At 31.6% G+C, this 16,052-nt stretch overlaps 1 long non-coding RNA gene across 16 annotated transcripts; it reads left to right on the top strand.

Annotated features, from left to right (window-relative positions):
• The first annotated feature begins 209 nt into the window (after positions 1–209).
• On the top strand, positions 210–7,171 carry LOC147937507 (uncharacterized). Of its 16 annotated transcripts, none has more exons than XR_015565645.1 (21): positions 312–446; positions 526–567; positions 646–754; positions 908–954; positions 1,157–1,231; positions 1,324–1,396; positions 1,637–1,687; positions 1,894–1,968; positions 2,058–2,149; positions 2,283–2,482; positions 2,572–2,667; positions 2,855–2,902; positions 3,000–3,093; positions 3,419–3,469; positions 3,552–3,617; positions 3,869–3,959; positions 4,040–4,070; positions 4,332–4,404; positions 4,653–4,754; positions 4,914–5,103; positions 5,225–5,483. It is a non-coding gene; the product is annotated as an uncharacterized LOC147937507 (long non-coding RNA). The 16 variants fall into 16 exon arrangements; XR_015565636.1 differs by having other exon boundaries at positions 4,537–4,754; XR_015565643.1 differs by lacking the exon at positions 5,225–5,483 and adding an exon at positions 6,862–7,171 and having other exon boundaries at positions 4,537–5,103.
• Positions 7,172–16,052: the final 8,881 nt, after the last annotated feature.

Below are 16,052 nucleotides of genomic sequence, written 5' to 3'. Positions count from 1 at the left end.
TTTTTATAAATAAAAATACATTTATGACTAAACATTAATTGTTTTCGTAATCTATTTGACAATCTTAAAAAAATTATCCTTTGTAATACAGATGGATTAAATTTTTATATCTACATTAGATTTTATGTTAATTTTGTATTTAAATGAGAAGAAAAAAAAGAGAAATAAATCTGGTTTAATAAATATGTAAAGGCACTATTTCAAATCACAAGATAATAGAACAATCTACTTTAATTAAAATAATGTCATAAGATAATATCTAACAATAATTTTATGTGAATTATGTTTATTAAAATATAGAAATACATTTTAGGAATATATAGCATATGTGCTAAAAATCCAAAATAAATATTAGAATGTTTTCCTATTTAGAAGGCTATGATCTCTTAGCACTTTGGAACGATATACAGTATTAAAGTTTTGAATTCACTCTCTAATTGTCTAAGGTACTTCTCTGTCTTTCCCGTTTTGTTTGTGTTTTTTAAATTTCTCTCTCTGATAAGATTTCTTGTTTCTTTATTTCAGCAATTGACTTCTGTAACAAGTGAGAGACACATCGATGCTCAGGTAAGTGTTTCCTAAGATGTTGATAGTCTCATCGATTAGTCAGCTCTTTTTTATCGAGATTTTGTTTCTTCTTATCAGGCGAATACGGTGGCTGCTTTTGCGAGGTTGATTGTGGAGGATTCTATGAAGCTTTTGTCTCATGAGTTTCATCCTTCATGTGTTGTCTTCTCCGAGCGTGAGAAGTTAAGTTACCACCATCAATTTCTTGTGTTTATATTGATGTGTTTGCATCTACTTACATGCCTTTCTCTTTTTGTTTATTTGGTAGAAACGAAAGTTGTAGATTTTTTTCATCCTTGGGACTGATTCTTCTTACTTTGGCTTTTATTTATTCAGTTAACTTGGCTGAGCCAACACTTGACAAAGATCTGGCCTTATATTGATGAGGTATGTTAGGCTGTTTTCAGTTTGCTTTCTGTTTAGGGTCAAACTCATTGAGTGAGCAATATATGTAACTTGATGGAGAAGATATTGTTTCTAATGGATGGATTTTTATTCATCGGAGTCTAAATTTATAAGTGCATATGTGGAGCCTGTTCTCGAGCAATATAGACCTGCCATAGTATTGACTAATTTTGATTTGCTTCAGGTAAGTCCTTCGAAAGATGTTGATGATCTCATTGATGCAAAGGAGATGTCTAAGTGTAGCAGAATTTGTGACAAGGTACATGTTTTCTGACTTTTTTTTGTGGTGAATTGATTTTATTACATGTGTGTTTTGAATTCATCAGACATTTACCATTGTTTTCTTTCTAGATTACATACGCCTGTGATTATTTCTAAGAGCTGTATGATTTGGCAGTGGAGTCATGCTAATGTTGATCATCAGGTTACATCAATTTAAACCTTTTGATATATGGATTCTTGTTTATTTTTCAATTAATTGCCATTCTTTAGCTCTAGTAGTGCAATTAATTGCCATTCTTTAGCTCTAGTAGTGCAACTTATATTGATGTGTTTGCATCTACTTACATGCCTTTCTCTTTTTGTTTATTTGGTAGAAACGAAAGTTGTAGATTTTTTTCATCCTTGGGACTTATTCTTCTTACTTTGGCTTTTATTTACTCAGTTGACTTGGCTGAGCCAACACTTGACAAAGATCTGGCCTTATGTTAATGAGGTATGTTAGGCTGTTTTCAATTTGCTTTCTGTTTAGGGTCAAATTCATTGAGTGAGAAATATATGTAATTTGTATTATGGAGAAGATATTGTTTCTAATGGATGGATTTTTATTCATCGGAGTCTAAATTTATAAGAACATATGTGGAGCCTGTTCTCGAGCAATATAGACCTGTCATAGTATTAACTAATTTTGATTTGCTTCAGTTAAGTCCTTCGAAAGATGTTGATGATCTCATTGATGCCAAGGAGATGTCTAAGTGTAGCAGAATTTAGGACAAGGTACATGTTTTCTGATTTTTTGTGGTAAATTGATTTTATTACATGTGTGTTTTGAATTCATCTAACATTTACCATTGTTTTCTTCCTAGATTACATACACCGTACCTGTGATTATTTCTAAGAGCTTTATGATTTGGCAGTGGAGTTTATTCGGAGAAGTCATGCTAATGTTGATCATCAGGTTACATCAATTTAAACTTATTGATATATGGATTCTTGTTTATTTTTTCAATTAATTGCCATTCTTTAGCTCTAGTAGTTCAACTTACTTCACACATGAAACTAATCCAACCGGATAATTGTTATACATTCAGATTGCCGAGTAAATAAAAGGAACACTGAGAGAAGAAAATGAACAGTCCCTGGACGGATAGCCATATTGAAGAATCTTTAAAACTTTTTGAAGAAATGGGACGAGGAATAATTGAGGAAGGGAAAGGCAACACTAAGAATTAAGCAAGATATGCATAGTGAAATTTTTGATATGTATGACCTTACTGCCTATCGAATAAAGGCAAGTTAAACTAACATCATCTCTGGTTACATTTAAGAAATAGGCTCTCTCCCGTCTCTTGTTGTCTGACTTGTTTGTAAGTTTTGCAGTTCACACCTCATCCTAAGGCTGGTGACAAATGGTGTATCTATCTGAGCTATGATTATGACAACTGCAGTATTGATTCTCTTGCGATAACGCATTCGGTATGTCCCTTTCTAGGTCTATTGGCTACTAGCAGCATGAATTAGTATAACTTCAGCAACTGCATTTTGTGACCCACTATTTTACTTTAAGTGTTAGAAAATCCCTTCTGAATCTAAAGCATCTATAGTTCTTAAAACTGTTTTTTTTTTGTTTTTGACATTTTCTTTTATTTGCATAATACTGTAGTAGCTATGTACTCTTGAATTTGAAACCCGACATGCTTCATACTACTGGGTAAAATACTAACTTGCTAATTTATCTTGTCTTTTGGTCTTCACCCATCTATTTGCTATGGTTTAAATAGTCTCTTTATCATCTTCCTTGTTTTTAGGTACAGCCACATCCGTGTAATGCGTGCTTCCAAGGAACTGAGATGTGAAATTACAAACGGGATCTCTGCCACAAAGAGTCGCATGCTAATATATGTACGCCCAGTTTATTATTCATCCGCTTATGAATTTTCTTTTCATTATGTGCCTGTGTGAACAGTATGTTTATGGTTTTTCATGGCCTTCCGAATAAAGTAAGTTAGAGTGACCTTCTTTTGTGGGTCTAATATACAAACAAACGATTTCAATGTTAACTTCAGCTTTATCTATTCTGAGTTACATTTGCTTGCTTGATTGCATCAGTATTGAATAATTTTTACAAGATGTTCATGTCCAACTACTCTTATTGTCTCTGTCTGTTTGTGTCTTCTAACAATGCAAGTTATGTAGCATTAATGGCTCAAATATTTGATATCAACAGAATATAATGGATAAGTGGTGTTCCTTTTCAGCTCGATGCACTATTTTTAAGGTGTTCCAGATTAGATTCATTATAAAGGAGGAAAATTTTATTTGATAGAGACCCCTTGGTAATGTGATTATCCTCATGGCAGGTGTGGCGGCGCTGGCGTTCTTGTTTGTTTGCATATGATCATACATTCATACTTAAGGCTTCCCAGGTTTGTTCTTTTTGGCATCCTTGAATAACTTCACTTAAACTTTTACTTCATTTGCTACAAGTTTCCAACTGTCATTCTCTACTACTCACATTTTAGATGTACCATCTTCAGCGCATGATAATTTTGTATACGTCTTCAAACTTTTTATTATTTAGTACACATATCAGAAGGTTTGCTATATATTTACACATACTGTTTGGCATATGTCTATGATCTTCGTTAAATTTGCTCTCTATTGTTCTATGTTGAAGTGATGGTAGCATGATACATGTGAGTTCTTGAGCATCATATTAGAGAGGAGTTTAGCAAAAAAAGCATGATGATCCCTCGGCATTCTACAAGGTAAACTGTGTTACACATACTAGTTTTAGGTTCCCTTCTCTAGAGTTATATACATTGACTAATCTGACTTTCGAATGAAGGATTCAAAAGATTATTATGGGTTCGCTCCTGGTAAATCTGTCTTGCTAAGGTATAGAAAGGGATATTATTCATCATTATTACTTTTTCTTTTAATATGATTCATTTGTGACTATATGTGCTTCTTGCTTTTTGCAGATATGCTTTCCCATTTGCGTGCACCAACGTTTCCTTTGCTGATGATAATGAAATAGTTCATAAGCCGAAGATTATTTTCTTTGAAAATCTTTATATTTTATATAATTTTGTGGCTCTTTCTTACTGTTTCTTTTTATCGGGGTTCTTCTACATTAGGTAGCTGAATCTTCCCTAGGAAAAGAGCCCATAATGGTTGAACTCCGATAAATTGAGAAACTCTAACTTCGAGGTATGCATATTGTTCTCTAGCTTTTGTTGTAGTTACAAAGATTGTTCCCTAAAGCTAAATTGTATCTAATATGGTAATACTCTATGGAACTCAATGATGATTGGCTCACTACCATTAACCCGAACTCCAAAGTGGCAGTTTATGGTGCTTATGCTGTATCAACCCTTAAAGATGCTGGGAGACAGACTCCAATTCGAGAGACTTTGTATTTTCTGTTTCAATGATAGACATTAAATGATATATTGCAGCGTGTTCTTCAGCTTCACAATGATATCGCAAAGGTCGGCTCTGTTCCTTGCTATGATTATGACTACTGCAATGTTGATTCTCTTGAGAATATAACGCATTCGGTATGTCCCTTTCTAGGTCTTTTGGCTACTTGCAGCATGAATTAGTATAACTTCAGCAGCTGCATTTGTGACCCACTATTTTAGTATAAGTATTAGAAAATCCCTTCTGAATCTAAAGCATCTTTGTGGTTTTGACATTTTCTTTTATTTGCATAATAGCAGCTCTGTACTTAAAGTCAAAGCCAAAGGTTATTTTCTTTAACCATCTTTATATTCTGTATAATTTTGTGGCTCTTTCTTACTGTTACTTTTTCTATACGAGGTTCTACACTGGGTAGCTGAATCTTCCCTAGGAAAAGAGTCCATAAAGGTTGAACTCCGATCATTTGAGGAACTCTTTAACTTCCAGGTATGTATATTGTTCTCTAGTTTTAGTTGTAGACTTGTAGTTACATAGATTGTTCCGTAAAGCTAAATTGCTACTGAACTCAATGATGATTGACTCATTTCCATTAACCTGAACTCCAAAGTGGTAGTTATGATGTATCAACCCTTAAAGATGTTGGGGTAGAGACTCCAATTCAAGAGACTAGATGACACATTGTGTGTTTTGATATTTTTATCCTCCCTGTTTTAATGCTTGTATCATAAGGTCTCATATTCTATATAATCTATGCATCTGAGATATTTATTTGATTCTATATAATGTATGCGGAGTCTCTTATTCTATATAATGTATGCATCTTAGAGTCTTTTATTTTATTCTATATAATGTATGCATTTTAGATATTTATTTTATTCTATATAATGTATGCGGAGTCTCCTATTCTATATAATGTATGCATCTTAGAATCTCTTGTAGATATCTATTCTGACATAGGTGCGACTTCTACATATATGAATTGTAGTTTCCTCGAATCTTGAAAGTAGTTGGTTTTTGTTATGCTCTAAACCTTTCGTGATTGTTTTAAACATGTGAATGATATCCTAGAATTTTCAGTTTTGTATCAGACATTGAGAAAATGTAGATTTTACTTAGGCTATTGGACCATTACATAGTGTGCTTTTAAAATACATATTATCTCTATTGTTTGTTTGAAATGGACAATATTTTCTCTATTTTTTTGGCTTTGTGTTAGAGTATAAAATCTGTCCGGTCATGAACACAATTCTTTGGTTGGTAGTGCCATCGTTTTTTTTGTCATTTTTCTTTGGATGTTACCATCCTGACTTTTGCATCTTGTGTCTTAGAATGTTAGTGTGATAAACTGACTAAGGGTATATTTATTCTTGTATGTCTATCTTAAATTATACCCAATTAAGGGTATATCGATGTCTATGATTGGTTGTGAGTATGGAGGATGTAAAGGACTTTAAATTTAATATTTTGTTTAGTGCTTGGTATTTTAAATGATTGAACCAAATTAAATTAGATATTCAAACAAACTTGGAGATGTTTACAAATTACATACTAGGAGTGAGCGAATATTTTTTTTTGGAAGATACCAGGTTGAACTAGAAGACGGGACCGAAAACATAATAAATGAGTTATATACTACAATTATATACCAGGTTCTGTTTGGCACCACCATTAAGTAAGTCTTCGTGTGTTGCTAAATTAATTCATCGAATGATCAGGTTCGATGAATTAAAAAAGAATACATGATCGTTGTGTGCGTCGTTGATCACGTTTAATACATCAACGATGATGGTTAGATTCGTATTGAACCAAAAGACATCAAAGTTAGTGGGTGCAAAGTTAAATGCGTTCGTAGCTTAACAATTAAACCTTCTTTTTTGGGTTACTCCTAGTTTATAATCTCAACATTAGAGTTTTATTATGTGAAAATCTCCTCTATGTTTTATTAAACGCTCGACATTGAACTATGAGTGTCTCAAAGAATCACTCTAATTTTCAAAATTTATACAATTACACAGACAATTGGAAGAAACAAATACATGTTGGGCTTCACCCACCACTGAAGCTTCGAAATATATATTTGGGCCGTAGAGAAAATCATTTAGTGACTCTTTTTCCTTAAGGCCTATAAAGATAAAACTCTCTCTAAGGCTTCTACATGCATAGGCAGAATATATTTATTATTCCATGGTAATTGCAGACCACAAAAGAGAGTATGACAACTAAACATCTATGTTATGTTTTCAGTGTGATTCTTCACTAAGAACCTTCGGACACGGCAATGGTACGAAACGAAAACCCATTATTACTTGAACAATGCGCAAAGCTATATGACTATATATGGGTTTATAGATATACCGTACGTATAAATCTGTTATTGTATAATGTAAAGATCAGAGAAACAATAATAATTTCACGTGTGACAAGACATATCGACCAGTGGACTGAGGTGGGGTCGTAAATTTTGCAAATTCACAAAAAACTGAGTAAAGGATTTTGCAGGCGCGGGGTATATTTGTCTCTGCACCAAACCCATGCATACTCCTGCAAAATCACGACTCAAATAGTTTTTTTCTCTTTCCTTCTGTTACATCAAAATGTAAATAATTTTGTCTTACTTCACCTTTTTTTTTTACTGTTAAATGTTTTAAAAAAAATTATCGTCCTTTTTCTTCAACTTTTTTCTAGAAGAATAAAAAAACAATGATATGATCGGTAATAAAATATATATATATATTTGATGATATGATCGGTAACAAAAAAACAATGATATATATATATATATATATAAGTTGTATAATTTAAAACCTCGCAAGAATATTTGATGTGTTTTTTTCATTTTGTCACAATTCGAATTTTGTTTCTTATAGCTAACAATGCCACACTGCATGTTTCCTTTCCTGTGTCTGACACTTTTCCACACAGCCTTATCTCTTTCTTGTTCGATACAAAATTTTGATTTTAACTCTTAAATAAACGTAAATTGTTTCCAAAATTTCTTTTAAGTAGGACCAAATTTTGTTTTGGAAAATTCAATATATAAGCCTTTATATTCTTTTGGAAAATATTGATGTACAGTTGAATTGTCACCACGGGCGGACCGACGTGAGAAGATGGTGGGTCAAATGACCTGGTGAAATACTATAAAAAAATGTTTTGTAAGCTATTTAATACATGTTTCTTTAGCAAAATTGGTTAAGTAGCTCTTAAATGACCTCTCTAACCTATGTTCAATTCTGCTGTATTAAATTTTTGCTATTCTATTAATATTTTGACCTCCCTAAAAATAAATCCTAGATCCGCCACTGATTGTCACATCGTATATTACTTACATGTTCATGAGTACTATAGGTTCATAGATCCATAATGTCAATAATTTTGTTTAAATCATATTAAAAAATAAAGAGATTGAATTATTAGAGAAAACAATGGAAAGTGGCTAAATGGAAGATAACAACGAACAACAAATTGTGTCATGGGCAAACATTATCAAAGTACACGTATGTATATACATAAAGGATGTTGAACGATTTCTCAAGATCATTTTAAATATATAGTTGGAAGTATATAAGAAAGGAAAATGCCAAAAAATAATTTACTAAGAGGCTAATATAAGAACAAAACTGAAAAAGACAAGAAAATAAAATACCTCAGGTTTCAGTGCAAAACACAGAAATAGCAAAAGAGGGTCCATCAATCAATATAAATACTGTATAATTGAGAGGCTTAATAGTTTTCTTACACATATTTAAGCATATAAAGACAAACCTCAGCTGCTTCATCAATAATAATTAGTTATATATATAAAAACCTATACGAAATATTCAACGTTTATTTAAGTATTTGTAAGTTGTAACTAAACCAGACTTTTTCTTTTTCACAAAAAAAAAAAAAAAAAAAAAAATCTGGTTTAGTTACAACATACAAAATAGCCATGCAAATTTCAAGTCAGTTCTAATTTAAATTATTAATCATAACTGAAAAAACAAAGATGTCGGGATTTTGCAATATATAATACATTAACACTATAACACAAGAAATTGGATTTTTTCCTTATCAAAAACAAAATAATTAAGGTTAGATATGGTAGCAACTAGCAAGTAGTAAACAAAATAAAGAAGACGGAAGTACCCATTGAGTAAAGGTTGTCGACGCATACATCCCATCAAGGAAGTGAAGGGTATTTTTGTCATGGCATAAAAGCTAAGCATATGGTTGTTCCTTTGTGGGAAGTATGAGGCAATCCTATGTGATGAGAGATTTTCATGCTAACCCACTTCCAAATCCAACAACTAAGTACACTATTATTAAAATCCAATAATTATATATTAGCTAGCTTCGTTTCTTTTCTTTCGCGACATTCTTGACAAGTAGCGTAGCTTTTCTTTTATATTGTTGACAAACAATCTTATATAATAAGGGAAGATTTTTTTCAACTTCTGCTTAGAACATGACATCTGGCTTATTATATAACTGAAACATGTCCTCTTTTATTCTTAAAGACCATTGTTTTTACATTTTCAAATTGGACATAACAAAATAAAACCAGTTACAAGTCCAGCAAAAATAATTGACAGCTTTTCCACCCATCAGGAGGATATGAACCAAACGATGTCAAATTCACCTATACTCACCTTCTCACACCCATCGTTCCCGGCAGCTACCACATCCGATGTACCTTCACAAAAATCTCCTAATCCTTGGGTTTCTTTGGTTTAATTTTCCTACTCCACCACCAAATTCTAAATCATTCCGGTTTAATGTCTGTGTCAAGATTCCGAAAACCTATTTGAAGTTCCGAATTGTATGTAACATTATTCCTGTCCAAAATCGTTTTTAAATTGCTTGGTATCAAATTTAGAAATATTAACAAAGGGGTTTAGATCTTCACTACCAATTAGAATCATATAAACCATTATTATGACGTTATTTGTATTACTTATTACTATCTTTAAGGTAATTAAAGAATTCCACTGAAGTATATCCTTCATTTTCATCTTTACGTTTACCACCCAATTATAACGTAATGAAAATAATACCAAACACCTATGATTTCATGGTCATTAACATTTCATTCCAATCCCTGATTACTCTCCCTCAACCATTGCATTAAGTTTTTTTTTAAATAACAACCTTTGACGACACTCATCTTCTCTCTCACACACCATGGGTAAAACTAAAACAATAGCACTCTACTCTACCCTTGATTCAACCTCCAACGAAATACACAACACTGGTATCAATAGGATTGTTGTTTGGGTCATCCATATTTGGAAGTTTGAGACTTTTGAAGAAACAATATGTTACTTATTGTTCCTGATGAAAATGTCTCCTTACTGATGAAAATATATATTATCTCTATTATTGTTCCTCTTGACCTCTGATTTACCTCCATCTTAACACATTCATTTAGCCTTTGTTTCAGGATTGTGCTATACAAGCTTCAGTTGTTCCTAATCGTGTGTCTAAGTTTCAAGATCAATTGGTTAAAGGCCAGTTGTACAGCATCAATGATTTCGATGTTGTTACATCCTCCAACCGTTATCGTCGCACCAAGCACAAGTAGAGAATTGTTTTCACGGAGAAAACGTCTTTGGATACTGTTAAAAAATGACAATGCTCGATTGGTTTTGATTATTTTAGGTTCTCTACTTTTTCAGACTTGCTTGATATGGTAAACAAGGGTGAGGAGCTTCTAGGTAACAACCTTTTTTGCACTGTTCGTATTTCTGGTCTCTTAGCTTCCACTCTGTTCTTCAGTATATGATTTATATCTACATTTACCCACTCACCAGATGTTGTTGGCCAAATATCCTCGTCTCGAACATTTGAAAACAAAGATCAGAACCACCCTTCAAAGACAACTTTCAGTTTAATACTGACTTGCATTTTAGAAAGGTATTGGGTTTTTTTTTTTTTCAGATTCGTTCTACACTTTGTAAGTCTGTAACTGTGTAACATTTATGGTGTTTGTTGTAGTGGTGACAACGTATACAAATCTCTTTGGAGAGAACTTGCGGTCGATGTCCATGCCAAACTTTTAACCCTAAAAGATGAAACAGTTGTTGTCATTGCAACTCATGTAAACCCACAAAAAGTTAGGCTTAAGTGTTTTGTTTTTAACGTTCTACTTTCTATTAAATATTAATTGGTTCAACGTTTTGGTGTTCTAAAACTTAAGACCAATGTATATGAGCCTATGAATGAATATAATGCTAACAATGGCCATATGTATTCTTGACAATTTCAAAATTAGAGTATGTTTAATTCTGTTTAAGATTTGATGTTCTTCATCTTCAGTTCAATAAACCGTGGAAAACTAAATATTGTTTTAGTAACGCCCCATTATCACCTTTAAATCCCAATGAATTAGCTTACATTTATATCAAAAAATCAGTTTCAATGTTTAGTCATAAATTTATATTTCAATCTCTTATTTCTCTTCATCTAAAGTTCTATATTTTCCCATTAATTTTAAACGGCCAAATTCTGCTACTATAATGGCTGATGACTGGTCCCTTAAAATGTATATTTTATGTGATTGTATTCTATTTCGTACTTAAATTATTGTTATGATTCGAGGAAAGTTCTAATGTCTCTGAAGCATTTTTCCTTTAGATCACGTAAATGACTTGCTCATTGCATAGTTCATTTTTAAATCCCATTATCACCTTTAAAATCTCAATATATTAGCTTACATTTATATTAAAAAATAAATTTCAATGTTTAGTCATAAATTTATATTCCAATCTCTTATTTCTCTTTATCTAAAATTCTATATTGTCCCATTAATTTTAAACGGCCAAATTCTGCTACTATAATGTCTGACTGGCTGGTTCCTTAATATGTATATTTCATGTGATTGTATTCTATTATGTACTCAAATTATTGTTATGATTCGAGGAAAGTTCTAATGACTTTGAAACATTTTTCCTTTAGATCACGTAAATGATTTGCTCATTGCACATATAATTTTTAAATCCCATTATCACCTTTAAAATCTCAATAAATTAGCTTACATTTATATCAAAAAATCAAATTCAATGTTTAATCATAAATTTATACATTCCAATCTCTTATTTCTCTTTGACTAAAATTCTATATTGTCCTAATTTTAAACGGCCAAATTCTGCTGCTATAATGGTTGACTGGCTGGTTTCTTAATATGTATATTTCATGTGATATATTCTACTTCATACTTAAATTATTGTTATGATTTGAGGAAAGTTCTAATGTCTCTGAAGCATTTTTCCTTTAGATCATGTAAATGATTTGCTCATTGCACAGTTCATTTTTAAAGAAAAATGGAGGATTTAAGATCTCAGATAAGGAACTAAAGTTTATGCAAGCATGTAAGGTAGTAGTCTGGACTGGTGGTTAGGTGGAGGAGAAAACTTTTACGGAATGACCAAACAATCAAATAAAAAATTTAGTTACTCTTATTTTCTCCTTTAAGCTTTTTTCTATTGCCATATTGAGTAAGGTTTTCTATTAAGTTATGGAGACACCATGAGCCTACGTGCATGAACACTACGACATATTCATAAAGTTAAAACAATGCAGCTTAGCCTAAGATATATATCACACAATGGTATAATTGTGTTAGAAAATGATTTTTTGAGTTTAAAATTTAATTATACATTCTTTTATTTATATATTATTCTAACTTGGAGATTTGTTAAGATTACTACGGATAGGGAGACCTTAAGCTCAAAATAGATGATCAGATCTCTATTATATATATATCGAAGTAAGACATTAAAAGAAACAACATTAGACGAGGTGATTTGTAATTGATTTCAGTTAACTTGTGATATGGGACTTCAATTTCAACTTTCGCTTATGTCTTCACGTAACAACAAAATAAAGATGATGAGGATTTGCCTTAATCAATGTCGAAGTGAATAAAATCACCAAAAGGTAATCTTTATTTTATTTTATTTTTGCTTTAAAGCCACTGAATAGGCTTTGAAGTTTGAAGGATTCGTATCATTTTCCATCTTGTGTTGACAGGACAAAAAAGGTGCTTTTGATGTTAAGGGTTACCAACAGTTAAAAGAGAAATAAATTACACATTATCTGAATCTGAGGATGAAAAATGTGCAATATTAAGGAATATAATATTTATTTTATATCTCTAAACTTCACCATATTTAATAAAAGATTACTCATGGGATAAATTCAAAACTCAACAATGATGGTAGATCTCGGCTATTTCTGTAAAGCCACAACGGAAACAACGTCCAAACAAGTTATTGTCGTAGTTTGAAAGTGACATGTATTAATATGACTATATGAGTCTATAATTTTTAGTTGACAAAATACGTCTTGACCCAATAGAAAATACAATGACGATGATCATTTGCCCATACAGCTTACATCAAGCATGTTAGTATTCTGGAAGTTGTTTAAATATTGATTGATCATTTTAATATTAAATATCATTTCAATGTTTACAAATACATTACATAAATCATCTACATTGTAATCACAAAATTTGCCTTAAGTGTATTGCAAAATGGTTACATCGCAAAACAACATGTCCTAAAAGAGAATCAGTCTAAGCTTTTAAACATTTTGTTATTCAAAAAAGTAAACATGATTAATAAAATCCATTATACATGAGGGTGTAGTTTAATTACTTAAGATACATACTCTTCCCCCAAAAATTTATATAATTTTTATCAATTAAAAAAAAATCAATTAAGAAAGCAAAATACATAAATATAAAAATCTAACAGTTAAAAAAATTGCCAATAGAACAAATACTAAGATAAGCCCGTGCGTAGCACGGGGCAACTCCTAGTAAATATATATGGCTTAAATATAAAAGATTAAAAGAGACTATAAATGATTTGGTTTGCTTCTAAAACTTCGAACTGATGATTTCATTACTAGATGAAAAACGATTTGTTTTTTGTTTTTGTACCAAAAAGTCTGGGATCTAGATATGTAATATGTTTTCATTAACTTAGTTTTTTCTCATTGTTATCGTTCGAACTCGTAAGCTTGAAGAATCTCTTCTTTAGATGGCCAACTATTACGCTGGCAAAGGTTGTTGCGTGAAAGACCGGTTCAACCTTCCATTAAAGATAAAGAAGTACAGGAATCCTCTAATACTCGAAGAAGAGGTAACCATGGATGTGGAAACCGTGGCCGCGGAACTCGTGGTCGCGGACACCATGGACGTGGCTAATTGTCCTCTTGTGCTTATCTAAGAAGCAAGCCGAAGCGGATGATTCAGTTGCCAAATTTTTACTACTTCTAATATTGGCATTTAGCTATATTGTCGTTAGTGTTTTTACTTTGTGACTTAGGTCATGGCTCCGTAACTTTAAACTTTTCATTATTAATATATATATATATATATATATATATATTAAAAAAAAAAAAAAAAAAACTATTACGCTGGTCGACCTATCGATATAGGGTGGCGCCAATAATTACTTAATAGTCTATATATAATCCATAGAAGACGAGTCATATAATTTATTTACATAGTTTATGGACATATAAAATCCGGAATTAACAAAATCAATGGACTAAATCTTCTGCAAACAAAAATCTTCCATATCACATGCAAATAGAATAAGATAAGAGAAGAAAAAAAATAATATATAAGTGGCTAATGTAGCAAAAGGTCCTTTAGGTTGTGAAAGGCATGAGCATTTGAAAGGTTGGGGGGAAGAGAAGCAAATATGCACATGCTCTTCTTAAAAAATGCTATCCCAAGAGATAAAAAGCTAAACCCTTTTTTGTCTTGCACGTTCCACTGTTGTTCTCTTTTTTTTTTTTTTTTAAACATTTCCCAAACCAACTATTATATATTTATATGTAGATGATCCGAGCAATTATAATTTAGTTCTATTACATTTACTGACGAAAAGAATCGCGTTAAAGTGCATATTTACTACCAGCTATAACATGAACCCCAACATTGTATCCACATTGACATTGTTAGACAATTATTTATTATTATTTTTTGTTTTTTATTAAGAGTTAAACATGGTTAGAAAACTGGGAAAATATTACATACATTGTTTTACGTTCACAGTTCGTAACGTAAACCACCATCAAACATATGCATACATATACTACATGCCTTAGTAATAGTATTACACACATGTGTTTGGCCATTGGTATAGAGAAAACCTAATATGCTCTCTCTCTCTCTCACTCTCTCTCCACCTCTCTTTCTGTGACAAACATAGCTGCAGAATCTGCAAACCTCTCTGCGTGTTGGCACAAATGATGAAAACGAGAGAGAGAAAGAGAGAAGAGAGAGAGAAATAGTCACTTTCAATGCAATTGAGTGCACATTAAATGCAACGAGAAGCAAATAAACGCCATGGTTTTCAGTGCCATAGAGTTGAAACGGAGTAACGGGCAGGCATTTGTCACTCTCTTATTTACTTAACCCACTTCTTTAGTTCTCTCAGACAAACATTCATGTCACATTTCTTGTTTATTTTTTCTTCAAGTCCTCACCTCACACTCATTATTATATCCTCCTAATTTTTGCATCGAAATTGGTCCCAAAAGATGTACAAAAACCAAACCCACCTCGGATTTTAGATTTTTCTAGTGCTTCTTCAATCTCATACGCAAAAGATCGTCTTTGTTTTTGTTTTAGATATTTCTTATTTTGTTATATATATATATATATATATATATATATGCATAAATGTATGCATCTATATACTTACCAATCAAACTCTTTCTCTTTCATGTATCGACATTCATTTATTATGTGTGTTCATACATCATAGACCTGTCCAATCTACAAATGTTTGGTTTTCATTTATAGGAAAAAAAACTTCATCTAAAAATGTTTGGCTAGAAAGATGAATAATCACCATAATGTATTAATTTAGAACTCTCAAACGTTTATCAATCGTGTGGCTTGAAACATATAATGTTTTTGTATGACTTGCAAACCAGATGTTCTTTATCACCACAAAGTTTGGGAAAATTTTATCTTCTTGGCGTAATATGGTATTTGGTTTCAAATTTTCTAATATTGAATTAATTAAACTTGAATAATACACACAATTTGATAAATGGTGTATTTTTATATGACCACATAAAACTGATGTATTTTTTTATAAAGATTAATTAATCTAAACTTTTAACTTAGAATCTCACGACCAAACCTATATAAAAATATGACTATTTTGAGTGATGGTGATATGTGGATTTATATTATTCTACATGCATTTCCTTATAAATCATATTTATTGGTTTTAAATCAAATGAAGAATACGTGTACAAAAAAATTTCTGGACAATAAATGAGTAGCTAGAAAATTTGCTAAAAGTTGTAATAACAACAAGTAAAAATGGGTCGGACTGTTTTATCATGATTATAGATCAACACTTTTTGTCCGAATCTAACGAAAGATGAAACGATGTTTGTTTATGAACCTCGTTATAAGTGTA

This window comes from Camelina sativa, chromosome 9 (assembly GCF_030686135.1).
Source record: "Camelina sativa cultivar CO46 ecotype springtype chromosome 9, ASM3068613v1".
Taxonomy (NCBI): Eukaryota; Viridiplantae; Streptophyta; class Magnoliopsida; order Brassicales; family Brassicaceae; genus Camelina; species Camelina sativa.
The sequence above is the reverse complement of the archived record's forward strand: the minus strand, read 5'-3'. Positions and strand labels throughout refer to the sequence as shown.